A 26944-nucleotide genomic window follows, 5' to 3' on the forward strand; every position below is an offset into this window, starting at 1 on the left:
AAAAGTAGACACTCTAAGGGCATACAGAAGATTGAGGGACATTTTACACCTGAAGTCAAAGTTGTAACCACCTACAGTTACTTAATAGATCTGCAAATATACTTCAATTGCAAAGGTAGGCTTGGTATCCCAACTTATCTTCGAGCTTATTTTTAACTATTTAGATTAATTTTACATTATGAACAAAATATGTCACAACTGCTATATTGTAGAGATCAGAGAAAGATGTGAAAACCACTGGCAAGCAGCATGTGTTTCAAAATCCCTAAGTATTCCACTTGTGATTATCACACCGTGAGAGATAAAGGAGAGTGAGCATCCTTTACTTCTACCAGAATTTCAAGTTCTGTGATAAGAAAGCAATTGTAACAACCTTGTAATCATTACTGCCTACCAGAAAACGTGTTAGTTGTTCTAGCTCCTAAATTTTACTATACTAAGAATGAAGAATGAGATCAAGGTGAACTAAAACCTTGCTTCAATGCAGCTGTTTTAGGGGAGATAAAGGAAGAACCAGTAAGCCTTTGTCTCTGGTGAATGGATCTCAAGGGAAACATCATGGTAGGATTGAAATTTGGCCAAAGGCTGGGGCTAATACTGTCTATGTCTTTGTTGTTACCAGTGGTGCCTTGAAACCCAGTTTGACTTCTTGGCTTTCCCTTAAACAAGGAACCAATTTGGGAGAAATCTTAGCATCAGTCAGTGCAAGATCCAAAAGTAATATTTATCAATATAGCCTCTGCTTGCTAAATTCATGACTGTGAAAGTATATTGCTTTCTATTAAATAGTCATAATAATGGGAAACACTGTTGTGTTTTTCTGCCCAAATAATTTTAACCACTGGAAAACTACTTGTCCCTCTCCTTATTATTTCTTAGAAAATTAAAAATTTCCAAGTTTATACAGGTCCACAGGCCAGAAGCATAGGCACATGACCTTGCCTGGTTAATCATAATACTCCTTACCTCTATACAAAATGATTGGTCCAAGAGTGAAATACAAGTCCCAGAGAGAGCTAATTAGAGTCTATGTGATTTGGTAGATGGTTGCTGGGAAAGAAAGTATTTTCTTCTCTCAGGGTTATATGTTATAAGGTTTTGTTTTGGAAAATATTCATGACCAAGCCTGTCTGTGACAGGGCTAGAATGAGATCAACATACAAAGAGAAATGGAAATAAGCAAACTGAAAATAAGAGAAAAAGAAAGACTAGAGAGAAAGAGAGAGTGGGGGAGAGAAAAATAGAGAATCCCAACATTATTTTGGCCCTAAAATTCAACATAGAATATCATCAGCCCCTGGATTTCCTGGATCTGTTGGCAAACAAGTACCCCACTGTTTTTAATCTGAAGTCAGTCTGAGTTGGCTTTCTGAGATTTCGAACCAAAGAATCCTCAAATTTGCAGTGCCACTACTTTCCACTTATTAATTTTATCCCTAATAAATAAACCTCTGCTTCTAAGCTTAGGTGTTTGAGGAGCTTAATTTTATCCATCTAAGTGGGTAATTTGATTAGGACTCTGATAAATGATTCATTCCCTCCTAAGTCTACTACACAAATCTGTTCTTTCCGAAACATCTAGTCTAAAATGATCCAAATCCTTAATTCTATACATAATGGAATGTCACTGAATCCTATGTTTTGTCCTCATTTTCTCTTGACTGGACAGGAGTTCAGAACATCCTCAGGCAGATGTCTTTGTAAGAGCTCTTCTGCTCTTCATTCTAGTGCCTAAAAAAGATTAGGCTAACAGGAGTAACAAAATTTCCCTGATAGTTTTCCTGACCTTTGTAAATCCTCACCAGAGAGGCTCCAGCTTGCTTTGTTTTGGTAATTCCAATCTATTATGGCCATTCAGTAGAAAGCCGGATTTGGATATAGAATGGGAAAAGTTAAAGTGATAGTGCTAAGAATCACAATAATCCTACTTGGAATTGACTTGCCTTCATAAGGAAACTTTACCAAAAAAAAAAAAAAAAATGTATACACACACACACACACACACACACTGATATACTGTTTAGGACTCAAATACTGAAAATCTTTTAGCAAACCTAAGCTCTAAAAAACAAAACAAAACAAAAAAAAACAAAACAACAACAACAACAAAATGCCACTAAAGTTTACCTGATCTGATTGTATGTACTAAATCAAAACTTAAAATCATCAGGTAGTTTTTCCATAAACCAATAGTTCAAAAGTCAACAAGTTGCCCTCTATACATTGACCATCCCAGAATATCCCTACATAAGACTTGAATTTTTAGCAATTGCCCTTTGACAGATAGATATGCAGCTCCAAACACTGGTAAAGCTATGTCCTCAGGAACAAGATATCTATTCTTCAAAAAATAACAAAGCCCCACTTTAATCTACTTCTGATGCCATCAGTTTGTGCTGTGTGTGTGTGTGTGTGTGTATGTGTGTGGTGTGTTGAGTACATTGCAAAAATATGAAGCCCATCTTGCCCACACTGCTAATTATTCTCAGTACTTGTCAAAACCTGATTCTTAGGAAGTCAATGCTCAGGATTTGTTGAAGAATTCAGCTCTCTTACATATCATCTGACTCACCCAATTCTTTCTTCCAGTTCATGATTTAAGTTTTATTTTTGGAGTCACATTTTGTATGATCTCTGACTCTGTTCATTATTTAGGACTTTGGTTTTCAAGTGATAGTCTATTTTACTTGAATTACAAGTTCTTGAGAAAGCCATTTATTTGAATATATATATTTTTATTATATATTATAAGTTATTATAATATAATTTAATGCTATAATTTAGGGGTGCCTGGGTGACTCAGTGGGTTAGGCCTCTGCCTTCGGCTCAGGTCGTGATCTCGGGGTCCTGGGATTGAGCCCCACATTGGGCTCTCTGCTCAGCGGGGAGCCTGCTTCCTCCCCTCTCTCTGCCTGCCTCTCTGCCTACTTGTGATCTCTCTCTCTGCTATAATTTAATATAATATAATGTAATATATAAAATATATATAATATAATTTAATATGATATATGATATAATTATATAAATAATCATACATTATTTATAGTACATAAAAATCTAATACTATTGTTATATATAATAATATATACATATATATAAATATATAGAAATAATTATATATAAATATATATTATAAATTACATAGAATTCTATATGAATTATATATGAATATATAAAATATTCTGTATGATAGCTATTATATACAATAAGATATTCTTATGTATAATATATATAAATCATATATATTATAAATATATATATTTTTTAATATGAGGGTCCAAGTTCTGATATAGCTTTATAATAATCACAGTATCTAGTGTAATTCAGGCATGTATACTTTTCAGTACCCCTTTAGATAATATACACATGCATTTTAAGTGGAATGCAAGGATATGGGGGGATTGGTAGAATAATGTAGCTTGAAGTTATTATCTTCCATATACAGAGAAAAGTGTCTGGCCTGGGTACAAGATTCTTTATTAAGGTCATAAGAAAACACCGGCATATTCAACATACATCTCGTGATTCAGATCTAACATATTAATAGCAGCAATCATCTTCCCAACATTAATCTCTGATTAGATACCATATAATCATCATGCTTCATTACTAGTCATAAACCATTTGATTGAACAAAATCTTAATTTTTTTCTCATTATTAGGAGACATCAAAGTTATTGGCAATTAAAATATACTTATGCTACAGATACTGCATTGACATTTGTGCACCGATTATTTGTCACCAAATATCAACAGTTGACAACAATTTCTCAAAATCACTGACCTGCCTCTTCATAATTTCTTCCATGGCTGTTAGCCTCTCTCTATTCAATTGCAATCATCATTACGGATATCTGTGCACTTATCTTCTGCATCCTTAACCCCTCACTTGGTTGTGTACGCTTCAAGGGCAGAGGCTACATTTGTGAACAAAATCTAAAACATTGACTTTGACTTGGAGACACTTGACACATCTTTCTTTAAACAGAGAATCATTGACCAACAGCATAGGAAAATGAGGATGCTTCTGGTTGGTGCTATAAAGAAGACTTTTTTTTACCAATTATACTGGGGAAATGTTGGATTCTAAAAAGTATAATAGATTTGTTAACTTCAGAACTTTCAGTGCTTTAATAAATATCCTATGCGACACATCAAGGTGGGAGGTAGGGTGAAATACAGGTTATACAGGTTATTGCTTACAGTGATTCTTTAATTTGTTAGAGATTTCTCAGCAGACTGCTTCTAAGGACTCAATTCTGCAGATCTCATTTTGGGAAATGATAGTGCAGTGATCAAGAGTATGGGCGTTCCAGTATGGGCTGTGTTTGACCTTTATCTCTGACATTCACTGACTGTGTAATCTTATATAAATTATTGAATTAACATCTAACATTGCCCTAATCCAATGTCTAATATGTGCAATGGAAACAATAGTAGTCACATGCAATTATGTTGTAAGGACCCAATACGATGACATATGTGAAGTGTTTACTACAACGCCAATATTTAAGAGTTTACTGATTTTTAAAAAAAAAATAATTGGGTTGATTAAATCATAGGTCATCTTCATTTTATTTATTCTGACTCTTAAATTTACTTTTTACTCGATCATTCTTCAATTTATCCTCCTCAGGCAATCTCTGTCTTTTTCCATAAGTCTAGACCTGTTTTAAAGGACCTTGTGAAATGTCTAAGCTCCAAGAGCCTATACGAATCAAGCCCAAGCCGAAAGGTTGTACTGTGGGGAATTTAAAATATCCTTTGGGATGAGTGGCAGAACTTCTCATGGCATTGAAATTCTTTAAGTTGCTAACCAAGCAAGCTCCTTTTTTCCCCATATGAAACAGTGTTTTGTTTCCCTTATGGAACATTATTTCCATTGCTTGACCCAAGTTTACTTCATTAAGTTATCCTTGGTCAAAGAACAAATTTATTTTCAAATATATATCCCAATGATTCTGCAAGCTCTTTTGGGAGCAGCTCTTCCCATTGCAGAAGGGTTTAGAGAAAATGTGCCCTTTCTCTAGCTATTTTCAGAAACTCTCCCTTTGTTTCAGAGACAATTCTGTTTAATTTTGGCCTTTTGTGCCTGTGCAGTAGCAGGTTTAATCCAATCAAGCGACAGCCTTCCTTCACTAGGTTATCAACTACAGCCAGAGTGAAGGGCTATTGTCTGCCCATGGACCTGACTTACACAATTTGCATGCTCCTTAATTCCAATTCTGTTCTATTGTACTGCTGTGCTTTACCATCTCAGCTGGAAGAAAAGTCAACCCAACACAGCAGTGTCTCAATCAACGTAGCACCACAAAAACATGCCTAAATCAGAGGTCACAATGTGAGCTCAGAGGCTTTGAAAGTAATCAGCAGAGAAAACGAAAACATATATAGAAAGCATTTTTCCCTCTTGTTGCTGCATTCTCTTTACTCTATCCTTCCCACACAGTAACCCTATTCATGAACGAAGTAATACCTACCTAGCAGCATGATGACTTCCCATTCGTGGCAAACTGAAAATAAGAACCACAATAAAGAGAATAGTCACCTAAGAATACACTTCAGCAGGACAATATAAGTCTTTGGCAAAATGAACAAGAGGTGCCAGAGAAACGGAGACAGGCTGTGCAAAGAAAAGAAATATGTCGTGAGTTCTACTTCTTATTCCTGGTATCATTTGACACTGAGATTTTTCTATTACAATCAACACGTAAAGCATACAAAAAGAGATACACAGCAATACCCTGGAAATGGAGCAGTTGTTTGCAAAGAAAGAATTTTAACCCCAGCCACAGCAGCTGAGGGATCCTTTAATAGGGGGGAATAGAGACATCGTCCAACTAACACTCAACCCAGGAAATGACAACAATCAATTTTCCCTTCTGCAACTACATCAATCATTTGCAGGTGTTCATAGGTGGAGGGTCTTTTGCACATCATTATCACATTCAAGGAAAGTGAAACAACTGACGTGTTCTATGTTGTTCAGAATCTGATAGAGCACAAGGAAGTGGAAAAACCCAGCTGAGGCATTAGAAACAATTCAAGAATATGATTTTGGGGGTCGTAAAACTTCTGTATTTTAAAGCCAGAATTTTTGAGCAACACATCCGAGCTGTGGTTGTAAAAATGCTTTGTGATTGATATAGCCATTCCAATGCAAAGGAATAAAATATAAAATGATTCATCTGCAGTTTGGATAGAGACCAAGGTAAGGTATTGATTCCCGGAAATACATACTGAGTGCCTACTACCATACTAAGTGCTAAAAAGTCAATGTGTGGTCAGCAGGATTCAAATCAGTATTTGGAGCTTTCGGTAGATTTTTTTTTTTACCTATCCCACTTGACTATGAGTTCTGCTCCATATTAGTGGGGGATGCAGATTACAGAGTACACAGTGGTACCTGAACAAAGGTAGTGTTGCCCTGATACCCTAATGTTGCAAGTTTGTTCTTCAACCTTAGACGTAATATAGTTACATCCATATTTTAAGGGAGAGTTACCCTTAAGCTAATTATTTACTCTACAAGAAGACTCAGGGGTTTTTTTTTGTATTAATTAATTATTCATTAATGATTGTTATTAATATAGTAAGTTACAGATAATTCTTTCTTATTATATCAATACCGCTTCTGCTATCTTGTTTCCAGATTGGCCACTATCAATTTCCTCTATCCGTGTGTGAGTATGATAGTCTCAAAACATTCCCTTAGATGGAGCAGAGCTTGATGGTTGGGTGGATGGATGTCAAGGATGGTGATCCTTGACAGAAAAAGTCTGAAGGATCAGAATTTGGCTGTGATTTCTGAAGGTTACGCATGTCCTGTTGATGCATGCGTACCATCTTAAGATGAGCATCAGTTGGATTTAATGGATTTAACCAGGTTCTTCTAATGCCAACTGTTGGTCATTTGATTTTATTGACATAAAAAATCTAGTATCAAACCAAAGAAATGTTTTTTCCTTCCCTTCTGTCAACTCAATAGATGCCTGCTATAGTCGTCATCTTATTTTCAGTCCACTTAATTGCTTATATTCTAGTAATTTCTAAGCTATGGTTTTATTGTATCTCTAGTGTGCAATAAAAATGCATACAACTCTTCAAGAAGCCAATATGAATTCTGATCAAGTTGTATACTCTTGTCAAATTTCAACCACGTGGATACTTTACAGACAGTAATTGATTTGGCTCAGAAGTTCATCTTATTTTGGCGGCACTATCTATATCCCATCCTTCTGAAAATATGCTGATCGTCTGAACTCACTAGTTTATGTATTACCAGTCAATGGAAAAGTGTGACTGGATCATTTGCCTACGGAAACCCTGGCTGTAGCAAAGCCACCTGCACAGCTTCCTCGGTATCTGAAGTTTTGCAACCTAATTCTTTTGGTGCATTTATTATAATAATACCTTCCATATCAGTTCAATGCAAAACAAGGTCATATCCAAATTAGATGAAGACCGAAAGGCAAAACCAGATAGCCACATGATGGAAAACAAGCCCATATAAGGTTCTCTATTTTCTTTGTACCCATGTCACAAATTGTTGTTGACATGCCTTCTTTTATTTATTCTTCTAAATACATAGATTCAAAAGGATCCTCTATAAATCCCATCTCCTTGTAACTTATTGCAAAAGGACTATCATTGAGTATAATAAACAGGCCTCCTACTGAGTCTCTTGTCTAGGTAGCTGATGACTCTATTCAGAAGCTAAATTTTTATGTAATCTTGAACAAAGACCTAGTATGGTGTGAGAGGGACTTGATCAAAGGATATGAGGTCCCTGGTGGGCTAAAAATACACCAGAGAACAAATAAATAAGTGAGTAAATAAATATATGAATCAACACACATAAATACTATAAGCTCATGGTATATTAAATTGTATCGCCACTACTTATAAAAACAATCCACCTTAACTTTTTAATTTGGAACAAAAGGTTAATATATCCAAATGGCAAAACAGCTGTACAGCACAACAAGGGAGGTCTCCCTGTTATCTCTGCCTTTGCTGCTTGCCAGGAAGCAGGGCATATCCCTGCCATTATTGTCACATTATAGCTTGCATAGTGCTTTAGAGATCAAAATATGATTTCACTTATAGTATCTCATTTATACTCAGCAGCCAACTTCAGCAATAGAGAGACAAAAGATTATACTTCACGTTTTATAAATGAAGAAACCGAGAGAAGTGATTTTTTTTTCCCTCTGAACTCATCCTATTGAGATGGAAAGCATATCTTAAAATCAAGTCTTCTGATTCCGGCATTGGAGCCTTTCATTTAATTCATGTCATAAAGGTAAATTCAGAGGGCTTGGATTGCCCTGAATCCCCCCAGATCACCTTCCGTTTGCAAGAGTGGTATCTTTTAAAAGGAAATGTACTCAAGATCAAAAGTTGGATGTGTAGTTGAGCCCTGAAAGTGGTCACACATGTCTAAGGAGTGAGATCCAGCGCTCTGGGAAATCTCTCTGCTTCCTCAGTAGACAACTGGGCGGGCAGTCGTGGAAGGGAAAGCAGGAGGCCATGCAGAGCCTCTAAATCTAGAGTAAAACTGGTCATTACAACAAAAGATGATTTATGCAAGTCAATAAATCAAACTGACACAACTTCAGAGATTTCTACTTTTTTCCCCCCAAAATGCAGTGCATTTAAATATAGATGTGGCTCGGTGGTGACTTCAAGCTCGTCTGATGCTTTCTTCTGACCCTGGAGCATAGGTGCTATTGCTTGGGGCCACTTAACTGCTTTATCTATCGGGGGACTCTGTCAGCGGGCATATCTCCCCACACAGCATAGTCAGGATGAGCAAGCCCTAGGCATGTCCCCAATTTTTATCTCAGTCAGCACTGCGCTGCCGGGTGTGCAGCTCCCTTGTCTCCAGCAGGTCCCTGGAAGCATGGTGACAGGTAATTATAAGAGTTAAATAGGCCTGGCATTGTCATTTTCAGAAACTGCTTGCAAAGCACACAAACTCCACTTGCTACACTCCCTTCTCCCCGACTTCAACATCCAAGACAATTTAAAAGGATTTTTATTTAGAATTTCATGTTCCACACCATTCTTTTTCCCCCTCTCCCCAGGGAGAACTTTCATTTGCTTTGAGTAATAGTTTTTTGTTTTTTTTGTTTGTTTGTTTTGTTTGGCTTTTTCGTTTTCAAACCGAGAATTTATTGTGGCTGGCCAACAGACCAGGCTATTACGGCCAATTAAGAATAAAGGATAGAGAGGGTTCAACTCCAGTGATGCAAGAGATAGTGGAAAACTTTGCACTCATCGTATTTCTCCAGCTTTCCCACAAAGGAATTTGTTTCTTAGGATGTCGTCTTAGATCTGAACAGCTTTTCCATTTCCCAAGGACTGTTCACTTCAATAGCAATTCAACACAGGTTGCTCTAATCTAGTGTTGGAGGGGTGGGGAATATTGTCATTATAAAGCATTTGGAAACATATGGTTTGGTATAAAAGAGCAGAAATACTCTGTATTGGCTTAAGTCCATTTGTTTTCATTAAGGGAAAACATGCTGGTGACTTACACACATTGGTCCCATTAGGATTCTTCTTTTCTATTTGCTGGCTTCTACAGTTTTAGCTTGAATTATGAAAGAACTGTTTTCTTGTGCCCTCCACATCTTAATCAACCTTTGAAATGTACATATCTCATAGTTGTCAGTAAACGTAGATTTTTGTTTTCAAGAGAGAGTCATGCCCTTCCTTCCATACATAAACCTTGCCCTTTTGGTCCATCTCAATTGCTTTAATCTTGTTACTTTCTCAATAATGCCATCATATAATTCAGTTCTCCAAAGTGATAAACTCAAATACAGCAGTGAATACATTGTCAATTCTAATTTGGGGAGAGCTGCTGATCTTAACTCCTGAGGGTGTCTGCATAGCACTTAAACTTGTAATTGAGTGATGAATACCGTTTTTCATGTTCTCTGGTAATCCAAGTCTGGGACTTCCAGTTATCATGACCTATCCTGGCTCTGTGTGAAAAGACTTATAAATTTGGCTTGGTGTCCAGAGGTCAGTTCCATAGGAGAGTCAGAGGAAGAGGAAGATTGTCAAAGTCAGATGTATGCCTGGGAGGATTCTGATAGTTTAGTTTGCTGCCTGAGCATCTGACCATTTATTTAGCTTTCCTGAGAGATTTGGTAACGTTTATTTGCTCTTTTGCAATTGGAGTTTTCCTACAGAGCTTGTGGAGGGGGACAGGAAAGATCAGAACTAGTTAGTATCAACTTGAAGCATCTCTTCAGGGTACTTAAAATAAATTGCATTCAAAGATAGGAAAGGGGGGAGGAGAAGACATGGGAGGCTTGTGGGAAAGCAGGGAGATAAGGCAGCATTCGTCTGCTTGAAAGCACCCACTTTCCGTCATGAATATCATAACAAGTAAGGCAGAATGAGACAATTAAGGTAATAGAGCTTCAGGGACTAACAAAGGCCAAAGTCTAAATCTTCTGGAATTGAAATGGACTAGAGTATGTATTCTCCAGCAGACTAAAATAATACTTTATTCATGCCAGATCTAGAAAGGTAATGTTAATGGGGTCAGATAGAAGAACTTCCATTGAAAACTTCACTTGCCCTGAGGGAAACCAGAGAACAGAGTTCAGAAGGGTAACTGCCTGCCTTCAAGCCTCCTGGATAGAAATCTCTGGGATGTATGTACTCTACACTGAAATTCTTAATTAAAAGAAAATCTCCAAATCAGCACTGGATGGGCCATTTCTTTCTGCCCCATGTTAGGTTTTGTGGGAAGTGTCAGAGAGTAAGCTAGGTTGTGATGCTAATGAAGTCTCCGTGAGCCCACTCCTCTCAGCCAGCCCTCCCTCCTGTATGAGCACAAATGGCAGCTCCTTTGCAGGCAGTGTGAAGGACATGAAACATTTTGAAACACTCTCTTATGGCAGTGCCAGAATCCCTCACATAGTCATTCACTGTCCTGGTCCATTTTCTTTTCCATCCCACACATGGAACTGTTGGCAACCTGACTCATTCTGAGGTTGTCTTTATCACCTCTAAACTGGTGGCCCATCCTTCCAACCCACACTTCTAACTACTTATACCATCTCTTGGTCACCTTTCTTTTTTTTTTTTTTTTTTTTTTTTTTTCCTGGTCACCTTCCTTAACAACTGGCAGAACCTCCATCTCAGTGTCCCTGGAACCCAAGGTATCACATGCCACAGGTGTCCATTCATCTTCTGACTTCCATACTAGAATCACTGGATCCCATTTGCTGATCCCAAACTCAGGAAAGTGTGCACTATTGTTTGACTCTTCTTTCTCTTCTGCAAATCACATCCAATAAATTCTCAGTGTCTTCCTCTTTTACTCTTCAGAGATAATTACCTTATCATTCTTACCTCCACTATCCTCCTGTTGCCTGAATAAGGGAGTAAAAATAATTTTATCTCTACCCTTCTAGGTTCTTGGCTAGGACACCCCTATTTAAAAAAAGACAGATTAATAGGAGCAAAATAGAAGTTTAATAACATATATAGCTCTTGTATACATAGAAGATACCCAGGAAAACTGAGTAATTCCCTGAAAGGGCCCAAGCCACCACCTTAGGTATCATCTTTGAGGACAAAAGAAAAATGTTGGGGGCTTGAGAGTGGCAGGGGCCACTTATGGGGAGTTACCAGGAAACCACAGTAAACAAAGATATGGTTTTCATGCAGATTTGTTGCTTCCTTCTTCACTCACAAGAGTTTCTAGAATTTTGCTTATCTCCTTCTCCTGCTACAGAGAGGGACACACACCTTATAAATGGAGATTTTCCTTAAACCTATGAATGTCTCCTATGAAAGGATAACTTCTCAATGTTCAGGTTACCTCTTATACTTGCTGTTTCTGAAAATTAATCAGCTTAAAATAGTGTTGGTGCCAAAGACGCATATGTTGGGGTGACATACTGTTTCCCTTCACCTGATTTAACTTTCTAAAGTACAACTCATTGATAGGAAGAGCTTGTTCTATATCCTTGAATGGGACCTACAGACAAAGGCCACTCACACACTGTTATGGTCTGGATCCTCCCAAAATTGATGTGTTGAAGCCCTAACTCCCAATACACCAGAATCTGTTTTTGGAGATAAAGCCTTTAAAGAAATGATTATGTTAAAATGAGATTGTTAGGGTGGGCCCTAAACCAATCTGACTTGTGTCCTTATAAGAAGAGGCAATTTGGGGCGCCTGGGTGGCTCAGTGGGTTAAGCTTCTGCCTTTGGCTCAGGTCATGATCTCAGGGTCCTGGGATGGAGCCCTGCATCAGCCTCTCTGCTCAGCAGGGAGCCTGCTTTGCCCCTTCTCTCTCTGCCTGCCTCTCTGCCTACTTGTAATCTTTCTCTCTCTCTCTATGTCAAATAAATAAATAAATAAATAAAAATCTTAAAAAAAAAAAAAGGAGATTAAAAAAGAAAAAAAGAGGGGCACCTGGGTGGCTCAGTGGGTTAAAGCCTCTGCCTTCGGCTCAGGTCATGATCCCAGGGTCCTGGGATTGAGCCCCACATCAGGCTCTCTGCTTAGCGGGGAGCCTGCTTCCTCCTCTCTCTCTCTACCTGCCTCTCTACCTACTTGTGATCTCTCTCTGTCAAATAAATAAATAAAATCTTAAAAAAAAAAAAGAAGAAGAGGCAATTTGGACACAAACATGTTTGCACACAGAGGAAAAGCCATATGGGGTTACAGGAAGAAGATGACCATCTATATAAGCCAATAAGAGAAGATACCAAACCTGCCAATACTTTGATCTTGGACTTCTAGCTTCTAGAACATAAGAAAATAAATGTATGTAGTTTAAGCCACCCAAACTATGGTATTTTATTACGGCGGCTCTAATAAGTTAAGACAAACATTTTAAAACTTAGTAAAACTGCACTATTCTCTAGTTATAGAACGATGATTCCAATATTTCTTGTCAACATTTTGTACACCATTTCTGGTATTTAATTCCTTTCCCCTATCCCTATACTTATTATCCTCAATGCTAAATTCAACTGTTATCTTTTTCTGGAAGACATCCTAGATTCCTGAACTTAGAGATCTTCCTTCTTTTGGTCACCAATAGCACTTTTTTTTTTTTTTTTTTGTAACTCTAGTCAGGTACTTACCACGTGACACAACATGGGAGAACTCTAGAAGAATGGCCATATTTGCATTTACTCATCACCTAGCCTCACAGCTCTAGCACAGCTTCTGTGAGAAGTAGTACTCTGTAAGTATTTATGGCACAAATATATGCTCAAACAAATTGATTAAAAGGAAGCTTAGAAACCAAGCAGTTAATTGTCCTCGTATAACAAGTAGCAAAAATGATATATCGAAAAGTCAATGTCTAACTTTGAGTTTTCTACTTAATTAGTTGTCTAACTAGGGCTACAATCTGGATCTCCTCAGTTCATGGCTGTTTGCATAACTCAGTATATTGCCTTCCTGGAATAATATGACTCCGTTAAAAAGTGAGTACATTCAGGGCAGAAAAACAACATGAAGTCATTAATATGTATTATATTTTGTTTATTATGTTACCAGCTTACTGGAGTACAAGGCTTTGCGAGAATGAGACATGAATAATCAAATGCATAAGGATTGACATTATCAGATGACAGAAAATATGGATTGATGCTTGACCATTTTCTCAAGTACGGTTTTTCACTGAGATGCCAGTTCCTCAGGAGTCGGGCATCATGAAGACATTAGACACTACCCATTTCTGCATATGCACGCTCACGTGAAAAGAAGCATTGCAGTTGGAGTTCAGGAAAACAGGGGGATGGGAAGCCTCTGATGACAAACTCAAATTACTTGTTTTATTTAGCAATTGTTTTTTATTGTTGTTGTTGTTGTTGTTGTTGTTGTTTTAGAGAGAGAGGGAGAATGGGAGGGGCAGGGGGGAAGGGAGAGAGAATTTTAAGCAGGCTTCATGTCCAGTGAGGAGCCCAACATGGGCCTGAGATTATGATCTAAGCTGAAATCAAGTCAGATGCTTAACCAGCGAAGCCACCCCGGTGCCCCAGCAATTGTTATGGTATATTATTTTATCCCTATCATTGAGTTCTACTTTAGAAAGTTAAATTAGTTGAAGGGGAAAATAATATGTCATCCCTAATAGATGCCTTTTTGGCATAAAAATTATTTTAGGCTAATATTTTTAAGCAGCAGCAAACATAAGAGAAGCTCAGAATACCAAGAAGTTACCACTTCCATAAATGGTTCCTGCCACCCCCTGAATGCTCTAATATTTCACATTCTGTTAGGTCGGGATCACTACTTACTAGTATAGTCTATTTGTAATAGACTATAGACTATAGAACTCATGTTATATTTGCAATGAAACTAATATTGAGATAAAGACATGTTTTTCAACAGCTAGTAGTTAATAAGCCTGACACTTTCTCATGCTTACCCTCATAATGCAAGATTTGTCACCCTTGGCACCATTCACATGTTGGACTAGATCATTTCTTTGTGGTGGGGGTGTCATCCTGTGTACTGCAGGATATTGTAAGATGTAGCATCTTCCCTGCTCTACACTCGCTGCATGCCAATAGCATCTCCCCACCGAGTTGTAACAATCAAAAATGTCTCCAGATACTGACAAATGATCCTTGGGGAATAAAATTATCCCGGATTGAGAATTACTGTTCATAATAGGAAAGCTTTTTGGAGAGTCTATTCTTTAAGGCAAACTAACTCCAATTCAAACAAACAAATAAAAACAAAAACAAACAAAAAATCCCCACAATTCCAGTGGCTAAACACAGTAATTTATTTCTTGTTTACACCAGTCTAATGTGGGTCTGGACTGGGAAGGAAGGAGGTATGCGGCTTGTCTCATGCAGTGACCCAGGCGACTGGTGGCTTCATCATCTTCAAGGTTGCCCTGTCTTTTTGATATACAGTCAAAAGATAGGAAAAGAGCCAGAAGGACTATGTGGTCAATTTCGAATGGCCTGGCCTGAAACTGGAATATGAACTCTCCACTCACATTCCATCAGTTTGAAATCAATCATACCTCTCTTAATTGCAAGGGAATCAAAAATGGAGTGTAGCTCTGTGAACAAAAAAAGGAAACAGTTTTAATAACATGGTTTCTTCTGCATGTCTAATAATGCTAAAAGGGGGAAAAAAAGTTGCTTTTCTACTGAATATGTCAGAGAGGAGGATGCTTTGGGCCTGTGTTGGGCCCAGGGTATAATTCATTAAGAGTAAAGGAGTGCCTTCTTATCCCTGAGAGTTAGTTTTCCAATTCCCAAACTAATGATGATATAAGCCAGAAAATGTCCATCCTGAATAACGTCTTGGTCCAGGAGTAGAGTGGGCTACGTGTAACTTAATACATACTTATGTAAGTGTGTAGTTGATGGAAATTCTTTTTGGCTTCTCTGAGATAATATGTATTTTTTTTTAAATCATCCAACATTTAAATCATCCCCCCAAAAAAATCCAAAGTTAAAGACAAAACTGGAGGGCATCTGGGTGGCTCAGTTGGTTAAGCGACTGCCTTTGACTCAGGTCATGATCCCAAAGTCCTGGATTCGAGTCCTGCATCAGGCTCCCAGCTTCATGGGAGTCTGCTTCTCCCTCTGGCCTTCTTCCCTCTCATGCTCTCTCTCCCTCTTCTCTCTCAAATAAATAAATAAAATCTAACACACACAAAAAAAGCAAAACTAGATTCTTATGAAGAAATCCTTAGTATATTCAATAGACATTTATGTTCTGAAGAGGGCAGAAAACTGAATCTCTTTTTCTCATTTTTGTTTTTATTTTCATTCATGGGACCTATGTCTCCACTCTTCTACTGAGAACAAATTCATAAAAGGGCTGGCCGGAATGGAGAGAGTCCTGTCTGTGATTGTGGAACAGAGAAAACTAATAGATCACACAAAAATCCAATCTGTGATCCCAGACCCATGATGTCTGTACCATGTTACAAGAACAAGGATCCAATCTGTGATCCCAGACCCATGATGTCTGTACCATGTTACACGAATGAGCTGACTCTAGATGAAATATCTTCCTTCCACTTAATTTTTTGGATATGTTCTACCTTCAGGAGCTTTACATCTCGTCCCAGAGCTCTTTTCAAACTGCTTCCTCTCAGACCAACATATGTTATCAAGAAAAATCATTCAAAAGCACATGCCTGTGCCACGGAGTGTTGCAAAATCACCACCTCTGTTCTCTCTAAAGAGAGAGCTGTGCAAACAGCTAACCACATTCAGCATGACAGAACAGCCTGACTCTAGCAGCTTTCACTTACTGCGGAGTGCAGGTGATGGAATAATTAAGCTTAATTGGGGGACTATTAGCAAATGACTCATAGAGAGGAGGGTAAGTGGAAACTTGAAGGGTATATGACTTTTAATAGTCTAGGGGAAGAGAAAAGATAATTGTAGGCTAAAGGAACAGTTTGATCAAAGGTACAGAGGTGTTTTTGTGTATCTGGTGTGTTCCGGGAAGGCTGAATAGTTGGCAACAGAAAAATTAGCTTAGCCAGAGGTCCTGAGCTTGAGATGGTCTCTCGACTCACCTCACCCTCGCTCCACAATTTCCATTTGGTCTCACATTCCCTATTTCCTTAAACACGACTGAAATAAAACCGGGCTCACTCTCATTTCCACTGCTCTCCTCATGCATGCTCACACCAACAAAAAAACGCACTACCTTCTAAATCTACACTTAGCCACTGTTAGTCTTCCTCCTGAAACTTGTTCCCTTTGATGCCAATTCACTTCCACACAACCCCCCAATTCACATATATTCATATCTTTCTTCCCACACCCATTTTTCACATTTAGAGGTAAATAAATTCATGCTATATAATCTCATTTCTGTAGATGTGGTATATTTCATTTCTTTTAACTGAACAATACGATACATATGGGCAACAAACATGACCTGTAATTATTGGCAACATCCTTCACTTCTGTGAGTGCAACTGCAATATAATTTGTTCCCAGCAAACTTTCTAAACAGGTCAGAAACTTGAGATGGTAACAGAATAAGCTTTGGTATTTAATTGTAACATTAAAATAGTCGTCAAAGAATGGTAGGCAAAGATCTATCTTGCATTCAGTAGTTAGAATGATTTAAATTCATCACTAAATGTCCCTCTACCCATCACGTATCTTTTGTTGACCTGGCAGAAGGGTTTGCATATTTAATCCACTTTCTTGTTCTGGACGGCTGCACTGTCACCAGGAAGATATTCTGAGAGGAATATTTCTGTGTCATCTAACAAGGGAAGAGAATATCATGTTCTTCAACTCATAGAATGTATCTAGAAACTCTGAAATTATGCCAAACAAAGATGTTGCTTTTTTTTTTTAATAGTAGAAGAGGACTGAAAAGAATTAAAAGGACAAATAAGTTTTTTCTAATTTTTTTACACAATATGTCAAATTTAACTTGTAAAGAAAGATTTATGGGGGCCAATTTAGATAACTAGGTAACATTAGATTAAATCTATAGGCTTGGGAGGTGGTCGTCTGGAATTTGAATTCTGGTTTTATCATTAGCAATTTTACAAGGTCTCTGTCTCAGTTTGCTCATTTGCAAGATGAGTTCTAATTGATGGTAGAAGTATACCAATGAACTTTAATTCATAGAACTCTGAATTGAGTTAATATATTCAAAATGCTTAGAGCAGAGTACAGCACAAAACAAAAATTTCTCAAGCATTAGAGAAATTCCTAGTCCTACAGGATTCCTTCATGTCACACTTTCACAATTCTGAAACAGAACCTCTCCTCATCTTTCCATTTTTTGCTTGGTTCCCTTGAGTTCCCTTGTTAATAGGAGATAAACCATGCTAATGTTTGATATGAATAAAGGGTTGACATAAATAAAACTTGATGTAGATAAAGAGTTTTAGGCAAAGATCTCAAAATTTCATAATTCTGTAATGGCAAAAGATCTACTGAAACGTGGAAAGAGTTCACTGCAATTAAAATTGCTCAGTCAGACAGAATAGAAGTTTGACCTCTTTGATGTAATTCTCCTTCTCTATTTTCAAAAATACAACTATAAATTTCCCCACTGGGGCATATTTGATTGATAAAATAATCAAACTTTTCTAAAATCTATTCTCAGAATATTCTTTGTACTGTATACCAGTCACATGTATGGAGTTGTGTTTCCCAATCATGGAATAAAAGCTCTAACCAGAATTTGGCAGTTTGGTAATACATGGGATTTGTCCTCTCTGGGCTGCCTCTGAGAGGCATCTTCAGTTTGCATCTGTGAGTGAGAGTGATGGTAAATAATGTCTCCTTTACTTCTCTAGTGAGAAGGCTTTTACTGAATGATCCTACAAAATGCCTGAAGGACTGAGTTCAGCATATTCTCAAAAGATTTATAAATATCCTCACAATTCAGGGATTTAAAAATACTATCCAGTTACCTTTCTTCTCCCAACAGAATTTAATGAAATAATAGGTGAAACTTAAATTTTCCTGGTGCTTACCAGTGTTTAATTCTTAACCAGAAAAGAGAAAGACTAATTCTACATATTCAAGCTCTTTTAGAAAACAAAACTGAATAGATTTACTGAAAATCTGTCCAAAGTAAATGGTAGATGTTGATGTACAATGTGATGCAATTTTAAAACTTCCAGTTATTTATGCAAATGTAGTTGTTGAATGAGTTTTTCTCCCAATATATACGTGAGTATCCACGTGACTATGAGGGGGTGTGTAGACCTAGAACCTGTGGCTTTCTTGACATGGGAAAGGAAATAATTGTAATTTATTCACTTACTTATGACAATTAAAAGATTAGCTCAGTTGATTTGCCAAGACTGTCTACAATACTGTCATTACTTTCAAAATTAGAAAACAGTAATGAGAAATGAAAAAAGCTGCATTAGCAGTTTTAGAAGCAAAAGGGCTTTATGTACCGAAAAAGAAAAAAAAAAAATCAGGATGATATAAGCATTTTATATTTTACCAAAAAAAAAAAAAAAAAGATCTGCTTTTTCATCTTCAGTATCCATATCTCTGTTATGCATATTTTATGGAAATTCATTTTTATGGTATTAAACTTGAAGCATTGATTTTAAGTTTTTAATAGCTGCACATATTTTGTTATATTTTACACAGAAACATAATATATTTAAAAATATAGACCTATTTAAGAGTGGCACTAAACCCTTCCAAAAAGATATACTTTCAAGGTTATCAGATGCATCTTGATGCATAATTTGGAGATGAATGTGTTCTCTAACTGCAAATCGACTATATTTGGGCTGCAGTTTACATAAAAATACAATTTTTAGAGAAAAATCATCATCTTATCTGAAAATGTTTCTGGGGATAGCTTGTTGTCCAGTGATCCATTCCCACAGATGATGGCGGATAAACTGCATATAGTTAAAGACAAGGAAAGGCACTCTCTGCTACGAGATGAATTAATTTATCGTTTTCACCTTAGGTGGTCCACTGGTGACTAGGACTTAGGAAGTGGATATCTTCATTGCAGTTCTGCTCCAGGAGAGCAATCTTCATCATTTCTCTGCTACTGCTTTCAAATTACATAGAGCACTGTGCAGGAATAAAGTGTAATGTATGGTTACGGCCCTAAACATGCGTATATGGCTTTACAGTATCATAAAATGAGAATCCTGTGCAAGCAATTATTATTTAAGCTGCTTTACTATTGAGAAAGGCCACATGCTGCATCTACATTTTTAGCTCTTTTTCATAGAGATTCTCCAAAACATTACTGCAAATTAACACGTTTCTATATAGGGCATAGAAATGGTCATAGATTAGTTATTGAGGGAAGGTGCTATATGGACTACCTGACAAATTGGCCTTCGATACAAATAACTTTATTATTCCAGATAACAAGAAGCTCAGGGCAAGGGTGTATTCAAAGGCTGGTTGACTCAGTCACCCAAAGGTGATATCAAGGACCATTTTTCCTTCTGGCTCGTTCCTTACAATCATCTTTGGAGTCTTGTAGTCACTCTTAGACTAGTTTTGTTTATTGTCACAAGGTGTCTGCTCCAGGGCAATGAAGGCAGAATCTTCCTTGTTTATAATCACTTCCTTGTTTGTAATCAATTACTTGTTTATATGAAAGCAATACAATTGAATATTCATATTTTTCTTTGATCTGGTTGAGCCTATCTTAGTTATATGATGACTTCCTATCCAATATATCTTATCCAAGCCAATCCAATCCAATCCAACCCAACCCAATCCAATCCAATCCAATCCAATCCAACCCAACCCAATCCAATCCAATCCAATCCAATCCAATCCAATCCAATCCAATCCAATATATCCTATCCAATATAGGTTGTGCCCCTAATGCTTTAAAGTCACTGGGTTCTGTTACTAGAGTGCTATCATTTGAGGCAGACTGAATACTTGAATAATTTCAGGGTGACTGTCAGTAAAAATGAAGAGTAAAATGATTGCTCTTCTATAAAATCAACAGTGTCCCCCAGAAATAACTGAGACAAACATGAGTACCCAATTCAAATACACTGTGTACTATGAACCTGACTGATCTATGGCAAATTATCAACCCCTGGAATTCATTTTTCATCTACAAAGTAAGAATTGCAATTCCTTCTTCCTAGCATGGTTTTGATGATTAAAAATAATGTATGGGAATAATGTAGTACAGAGTCCAACAAAAATAAAGGTACAAAAGTACTTGCTCAAAAAAGGTAGTAAGAAGTTCTTACTGTTTTTGTGACTACCGTCATAACTTGTCATATGGATGACCTGTCTGCTGGCATACAGCTAGGGGAACAAATTTATTTCAAGGAAAAGCAAATGTCACTCCCTAGAATATAACTAATTAACTTGTAAAGATTTTCATCAAGATCTACTGAGACATTTAGAAAATAGCTCTATAGATCCAGTGATAGCAGACGTCACTTCAGAAATAAGTTGGGGACTCTAGGGCCCTGGTTGTCACAATGCCAGCCATCACCCTGTTTCTCCATCCTGCCTAGGATAGGTTTAATATCTTCCATGGGCCCTAGAGCTAAATAGGATAATATGACAATTTCCCAAGGAATTCTTCCAATTGATCAATTCAGCTTTTCTCTTATTTTAGGGCAACGTGAATCTTGACTATATCTTAATTGATACATTCGTCATTTCTATTTAATGCAATTTTAAACCTGTGAAATTTATTCTAATGGTATCTGTTATTCTTTCCTTCTGGAAAGTTCTACCTACCTGTCTTTACGGAATGTAAAAAACTTTCTGTTTGGATTTCTACAGGACACATTATATAATTGATTCCTATGCCAAAAAGGTACAAGTTAATACTTTATTATAAATATAAATTATTTTCCAGACAATGACTCATTCATGGTTTAATTCAATAGATCTAAAATATATTTAAAGCCTGTCTGGCTACCTTCCTGAAAAATGCTGTAATCATCCTTCTAACTCCTTCCTTCTTTTCTCTCCTGTTTTTATCTGTTTATTCATATTTCAAGGTGCAACAGTGATGTGCCTCCTCCTCACTCTATATGTGATATACGATATGCACATTAAAAGGCAGCAATCAACTACAGGCATATTGATTAAATCAAGCCATCATGAGGAAGAGCTGAACAAATTTTACATTTATTTAAATTTCTCCATCAACTAAGTCTGCCTGCCACTGTCCTTCACAGGATATTTACTTTGCTTTCAGTGCATGAAGCGTGAGTTTCAGTTTATAAATTAAATATTTTGGAAGGCATAAGTTCACAATTGTTTCTTTAAAAATGGAATGTATCACACATTTGGCTATGAAGTAGAGCAATGTCTGAGTCTAAAGGAGCTGTTTTTGAGCATTAATAAAGCAAGGAAGGTAAATTAAAATATAATAAAAATATATTTAGCTTCCTTTCAAAAAAGATTTTGAATTTAAAGTACAAGAAAAAGATAATGGATAAAGCATACAGAAATATTAAAAGGTAAGTATGTCAAAAACCTAGGCAAAATATCTACTTACCATATATCTCAGTTAGTTTGGGCTGCTATAACAAAACACCATGGACAGGGTGGCTTAAGAAACAGACATTCGTTTCTCATAGTTCTGGAGGCTGGGAAGTCCAAGATTAAGGTGTTGACAGATTCAGCCCACTTCCTAGCCTGCAGATGGCCGCCTTCTGGCTCTATCTTCACACAGAGGAAAGAAGCACTGGCGTCTTTTTCCCTTATCATAAGGGCAGCAAATTCATCATGGGGATTCTACCCTTATCTAAACCTAATCACCTCCCCAGGGCCCCACCTCCTAATACCATTATTTTAGGGGTTAGGGCTTCAACATATGGATATGGGGGACACAAACAGTCAGTCCATACCCCATGTGATCTAACGATCTCATGACTAGGTGTTTATGCAGAAGAAAAAAACAAAAAACAAAAAACAACAAACTTATGTCCAAAGATCTGTACTTGAATGTTTCTAGCAGCTTTACCCATAATTGCCAAAAACTGGAAACAACTCAAATGTCTTCAGCTGTAGAACAGATGAATAATTTGTGATACAATCATAAAATGAAATACTAATCACCAAACTATTGATTTATATAATAATGTGGGTGCATTTCAAAAGCATTGTGCTAAGGGAGAAGGCAGACAGAGAAAGCAACTATGTGCTTCTGATATTCCAAAATAGGAAAAATTATAGGGACAGAAATTAGATCAATGGTTGCCAGAAACTGGGGTGAGGAGAGGGAATTGGCTACAAAGGAACATTTAGGAAATTTGGGGTTGATGAAAATATTGTACATATTAACTGAGCCCGTGGTTATCTGGTTATAAAAGTTTGTCAAAATTCATGTACATCTATATAAAAACTGTTCCTCAAAAAACTCAGCAGTAACAAAACCCCTAGACTAACATCATCAAAGGATGCCTTTGGAAAACTCCTTTAAACAGGCGTAACTATCACCAGCAATATGGTTACTCATTAAAAAGTAAATAGAGGGGTGCCTGGGTGGCTCAGTGGGTTAAGCCGCTGCCTTCGGCTCAGGTCATGATCTCAGGGTCCTGGGATCGAGTCCCACATCGGGCTCTCTGCTCAGCGAGAAGCCTGCTTCCCTCTCTCTCTCTCTCTCTGCCTTCCTCTCCGTCTACTTGTGATCTCTCTCTGTCAAATAAATAAATAAAATCTTTAAAAAAAAAAAAAGTAAATAGAACACTAATTTTTGAGCGCTGAGGTGACCTACACAGTATGCTAGTTCCTACTTGTGAGAAACGTCACTATGATGACCTGGTTGTCTCAGAGCTCCAGAATTACCCTAATGAACTCCAGTGCCTTGGGCACAGGCAGAATAGTTCTAACTTTGTGACTGTGTGTTGAAGAACCTCAAGCTCAGCCTGTTCAACAGTCTTCCCCCCTGGCGTGCCAATGGGCATGAAATTTTCATCAGTAACTCTCTTTTGGATTAAGGAACTGGAAAAGACACTGGGAGGGGAACTTTGAAGATGTTATCAAGGTTAACATGACTCATTAAGAGGCCACAGGAATTAATGAGACATCCCACGAGAAGCACATTAAAGGAGCATTCTAACACACATCTGTCCTGGTTCTGATCTGCTCTTTTCATTGAGAGGAAATATAATGTAGAATCGAGACAGAGGTGATTAAGAAGAGGGATTTTAAATGTTGGCTTTGCCCCTTAGAACGCTGCCTGTTAGATTCTTTAGCTACTTTAGTTCTCAGTTTCTTAGCTGTAAAAAGAAGAGTATGTACCACTAGAGTGGTTTACAGAGCACACACACATATATGCCTTATTATGATAACATTCAGTACATATATATACAGTCATTCATACATAGTAAGTGCTTAGTAAATGTGAGCTACCCATTCCAATTAGTACTGCATCATCCCTTCCCACATGAGGTCTTTTTAACCACCGATCAAGTGTATACGGCAGTGTTCAGTGCTTGTGGAGTAACACACCACCTCTATACTTAGTAGCTTAAATAAAAAATGCTTTGTTTTGTCAGTTGGGACATTCTGTGGCTCTGTGCCAGACTTCACTGATCTAAGCTGGGCTTGCTCTTGTATCTTTGGTCAGCTGGCAGAGTGTCTGGGGACTGGCTCTCATCAGGGATGACAGTGGTTATTGAACCTCCCGTCTCATTATCCGGCAGGCTAGTTTGGGCTTGTTCATACAATGGAGGCAGATTCCAAGGAGGTTGTTGGAAATGGGAAAAGCCTCTTGACTTCTAAGCTCAAAACTGGCACATCAGCACTCCCACACCAACTAGCCCCTTCTCTCCTGATGCTTACTTACTCTTAATATTCTTTAGTATTCAGACATCCTCTGGTTTTCTGTTGTTATTGTCATTGTTGTTTTTCTGATTCTCATTAGTTTCATATCAGATTTCCAAGCATGTTTAATAAAGTGTAGCCTATAGTTCTCACACATAGAAGCTCTACACAAAAAACTATGCACAACAGATACCTAGCATAGCAAAGTCATATATACCTTACATGTTAATTGATCAGTAGAGATTACACTTCTCCACTGAATCTCACACTTATCTATCATTGCTTCTTTCATTATATTATAGTTGTTTACTTATATTCATGGCATGACACATTATTTCTGGAAGACAGGGATTTGATTTTTATTCTCTTGGTATCCCCACTACCTGGAACATTTTATTTGTACAGCATATATTTTGTTGAATAAACACTATTAGAACAATCGAGTAGTAAGAGACAGAGAGATGACTTTGATCAGGGATTATCAAGGGATAGTCTAAGAATGAAGGTGAACCACGAAGTCTGGGAAAGCAATATATTTGGAGAAAAGTTTTAGTGGGCATTCCAGCCAACAGGGAGAAAACACAGACAGTGGGGATAAAATGATGAGCAGGGAAGACTCATTTATTTGGCTGGAGCAAAAGATGTGCCTAAAGCATTAATGCAAGTTAGGACTGGAAATAAAGTCAGAAAAGGAATCCAAAGAGCCCCAAGTTAAGGAGGTTACTTTAGATCCATTTATTATTTAATTAATGAGAGAAATTAACATATTAATTAAATAATGAGAGCTAATTAAGCCATTAACTCTCAATGCCCATTAAGCTTATCAGACTAGTTAGCCTTTACCTTGATAAACAAGGACATCAGAGGAATTTAACCAAGGTAATTACACTTGGAAGGGTGGGTGACATTGATGGAAACAGAGAATAATGTACTGTATGGAAAATTCACGTTCCTATGTATCAGGGGAGTCATTAGGAATATCTGAAAACTTCAAGGACTTGAAGAGAGAGAGTGGATACTGGAAGAAAGGTTATCTCACAGACTATGAAGATCCTCCATACTGAAGTCTCTGAAATGAGAGGCAGGGTTAGGAGGATATTTTCTGAACTAACATTAAACATGGTACACATCCATTTCCTGTCTATTTCACTGATCAGAATTTAGTTGCAAGGCCTCAATCTCCTGCAAGAAAGCCTGGGAATGTAATTCTTACGTGGCTTATCCTGTTTTGATTGCTAAAAACTTTACACAGGAAGCTGTACAATACAGTTCACACTTCTGTGCATGGCATAATGTAGCAGTTAACAAGGTATGTTTCATATATTAATGTGCCCATATGTGCACACAAACACATAATTTGGCATTGATAGTTTTGAATGTCTCAGATGGAGTTTCCACGCTAGTAAGTCATTATTCATAGCTGGAGGAAAAAATTCAAAAAGGGAGGATGACGTCAGAAAACAATAAACTGATAATTTTCTAATTTAAGCCTGGATTCAAACCATTTGAGGATCTTATTAAACATTCAGGTGCCAGGGCCCAATCTAAAGGAGTCTGATTTACGTTAAAAAGCTTTCTTATGTGGGGCGCCTGGGTGGCTCAGTGGGTTAAAGCCTCTGCCTTCGGCTCAGGTCATGATCCCGGGGTCCTGGGATCGAGCCCCGTGTCGGGCTCTCTGCTTGGCCGGGAGCCTGCTTCCCTTCCTCTCTCTCTGCCTGTCTCTCTGCCTACTTGTGATCTCTGTCTGTCAAATAAATAAATAAAATTAAAAAAAAAAAAGCTTTCTTATGCTTCTTAACATGTTAAGCTTCTTTATGTTAAGAAGTTTTTGAGAAACACTGCCCTAAATCCTTCCATTATTGGGTGATTCATGAAATGTAACTCCCTGTTTCTTCCATGTCTGCTGCTGATGCCCGTCATCATAGTAATGACAATGGCAATGGCAATGACAAAGACCAATCTAAAACTTGTCCAGGTGCTTGAAGGCAAACTGATTACTGGCTACATAAGCCCATAAGTTACTTCCCAATTTTTTTTTTCCTTTTCTCTGGAGGCCAACAACATATTTCCCTCAGAGAAGCTGTTGAAAAAGAAGCTGACATTCTATACAGTTTAAAGTGAAAAAAAAAAACAAAAACAAAAACAAAAAACCACTCTTTATCTGATGCATGGCATCTTCTTATTACATTTTTTCTGTTCTGCCAAAAGTAATAAATACCTTTTCAAGGTATTTGGGATTATCGTGTTTACTTTGGGCCAATACCAAAAAAAGGGGAAGAGAACCATTTTACAATGTTACCAAAAAACAGGTTTCCTTCAGCTGTCATGGGCAAGTTAGAAATGGACCGGCACACCACTGGTAACCCTTTATCTATGAGTCACCAGGAGACTCAAGGTCATTGTTCACTCAATCTGTCACAGAGTAGCTCCTGCCTCATGGTGTCTCATAACAATTTAACATATATGAACTTCCACTTTTTTGCTTTACCCTTGCTGCCTGTTGATCATTATACAAAATTTTGGGTTTTGCTATTTTAGCATAAGAGTTATTTGTAAACTTAAATACCCCCCCCAAAAAAAAAACACAAGATTTATTTACTTCTCAAGGACTCCTTTATTAGTAAAAACTAACAGTTGTATTTTGGTTATGCTTTCATATTAACAAATCCTGAATATTAGCTAA

The 26944-nt window shown here is 37.4% G+C and overlaps 1 long non-coding RNA gene across 1 annotated transcript in view; it reads right to left on the reverse strand.

The window, feature by feature from the left end:
- Positions 1-13972: 13972 nt before the first annotated feature.
- Positions 13973-26944, reverse strand: part of LOC125095303 (uncharacterized) — a 55629-nt gene continuing 42657 nt past the window's right edge. Inside the window, exon 3 of the long non-coding RNA XR_007125845.1 lies at positions 13973-15071. This is a non-coding gene — a long non-coding RNA (uncharacterized LOC125095303). The remainder of the gene's footprint in view (positions 15072-26944) is intronic.

Source organism: Lutra lutra, chromosome 3, assembly GCF_902655055.1.
Source record: "Lutra lutra chromosome 3, mLutLut1.2, whole genome shotgun sequence".
NCBI lineage: Eukaryota > Metazoa > Chordata > Mammalia > Carnivora > Mustelidae > Lutra > Lutra lutra.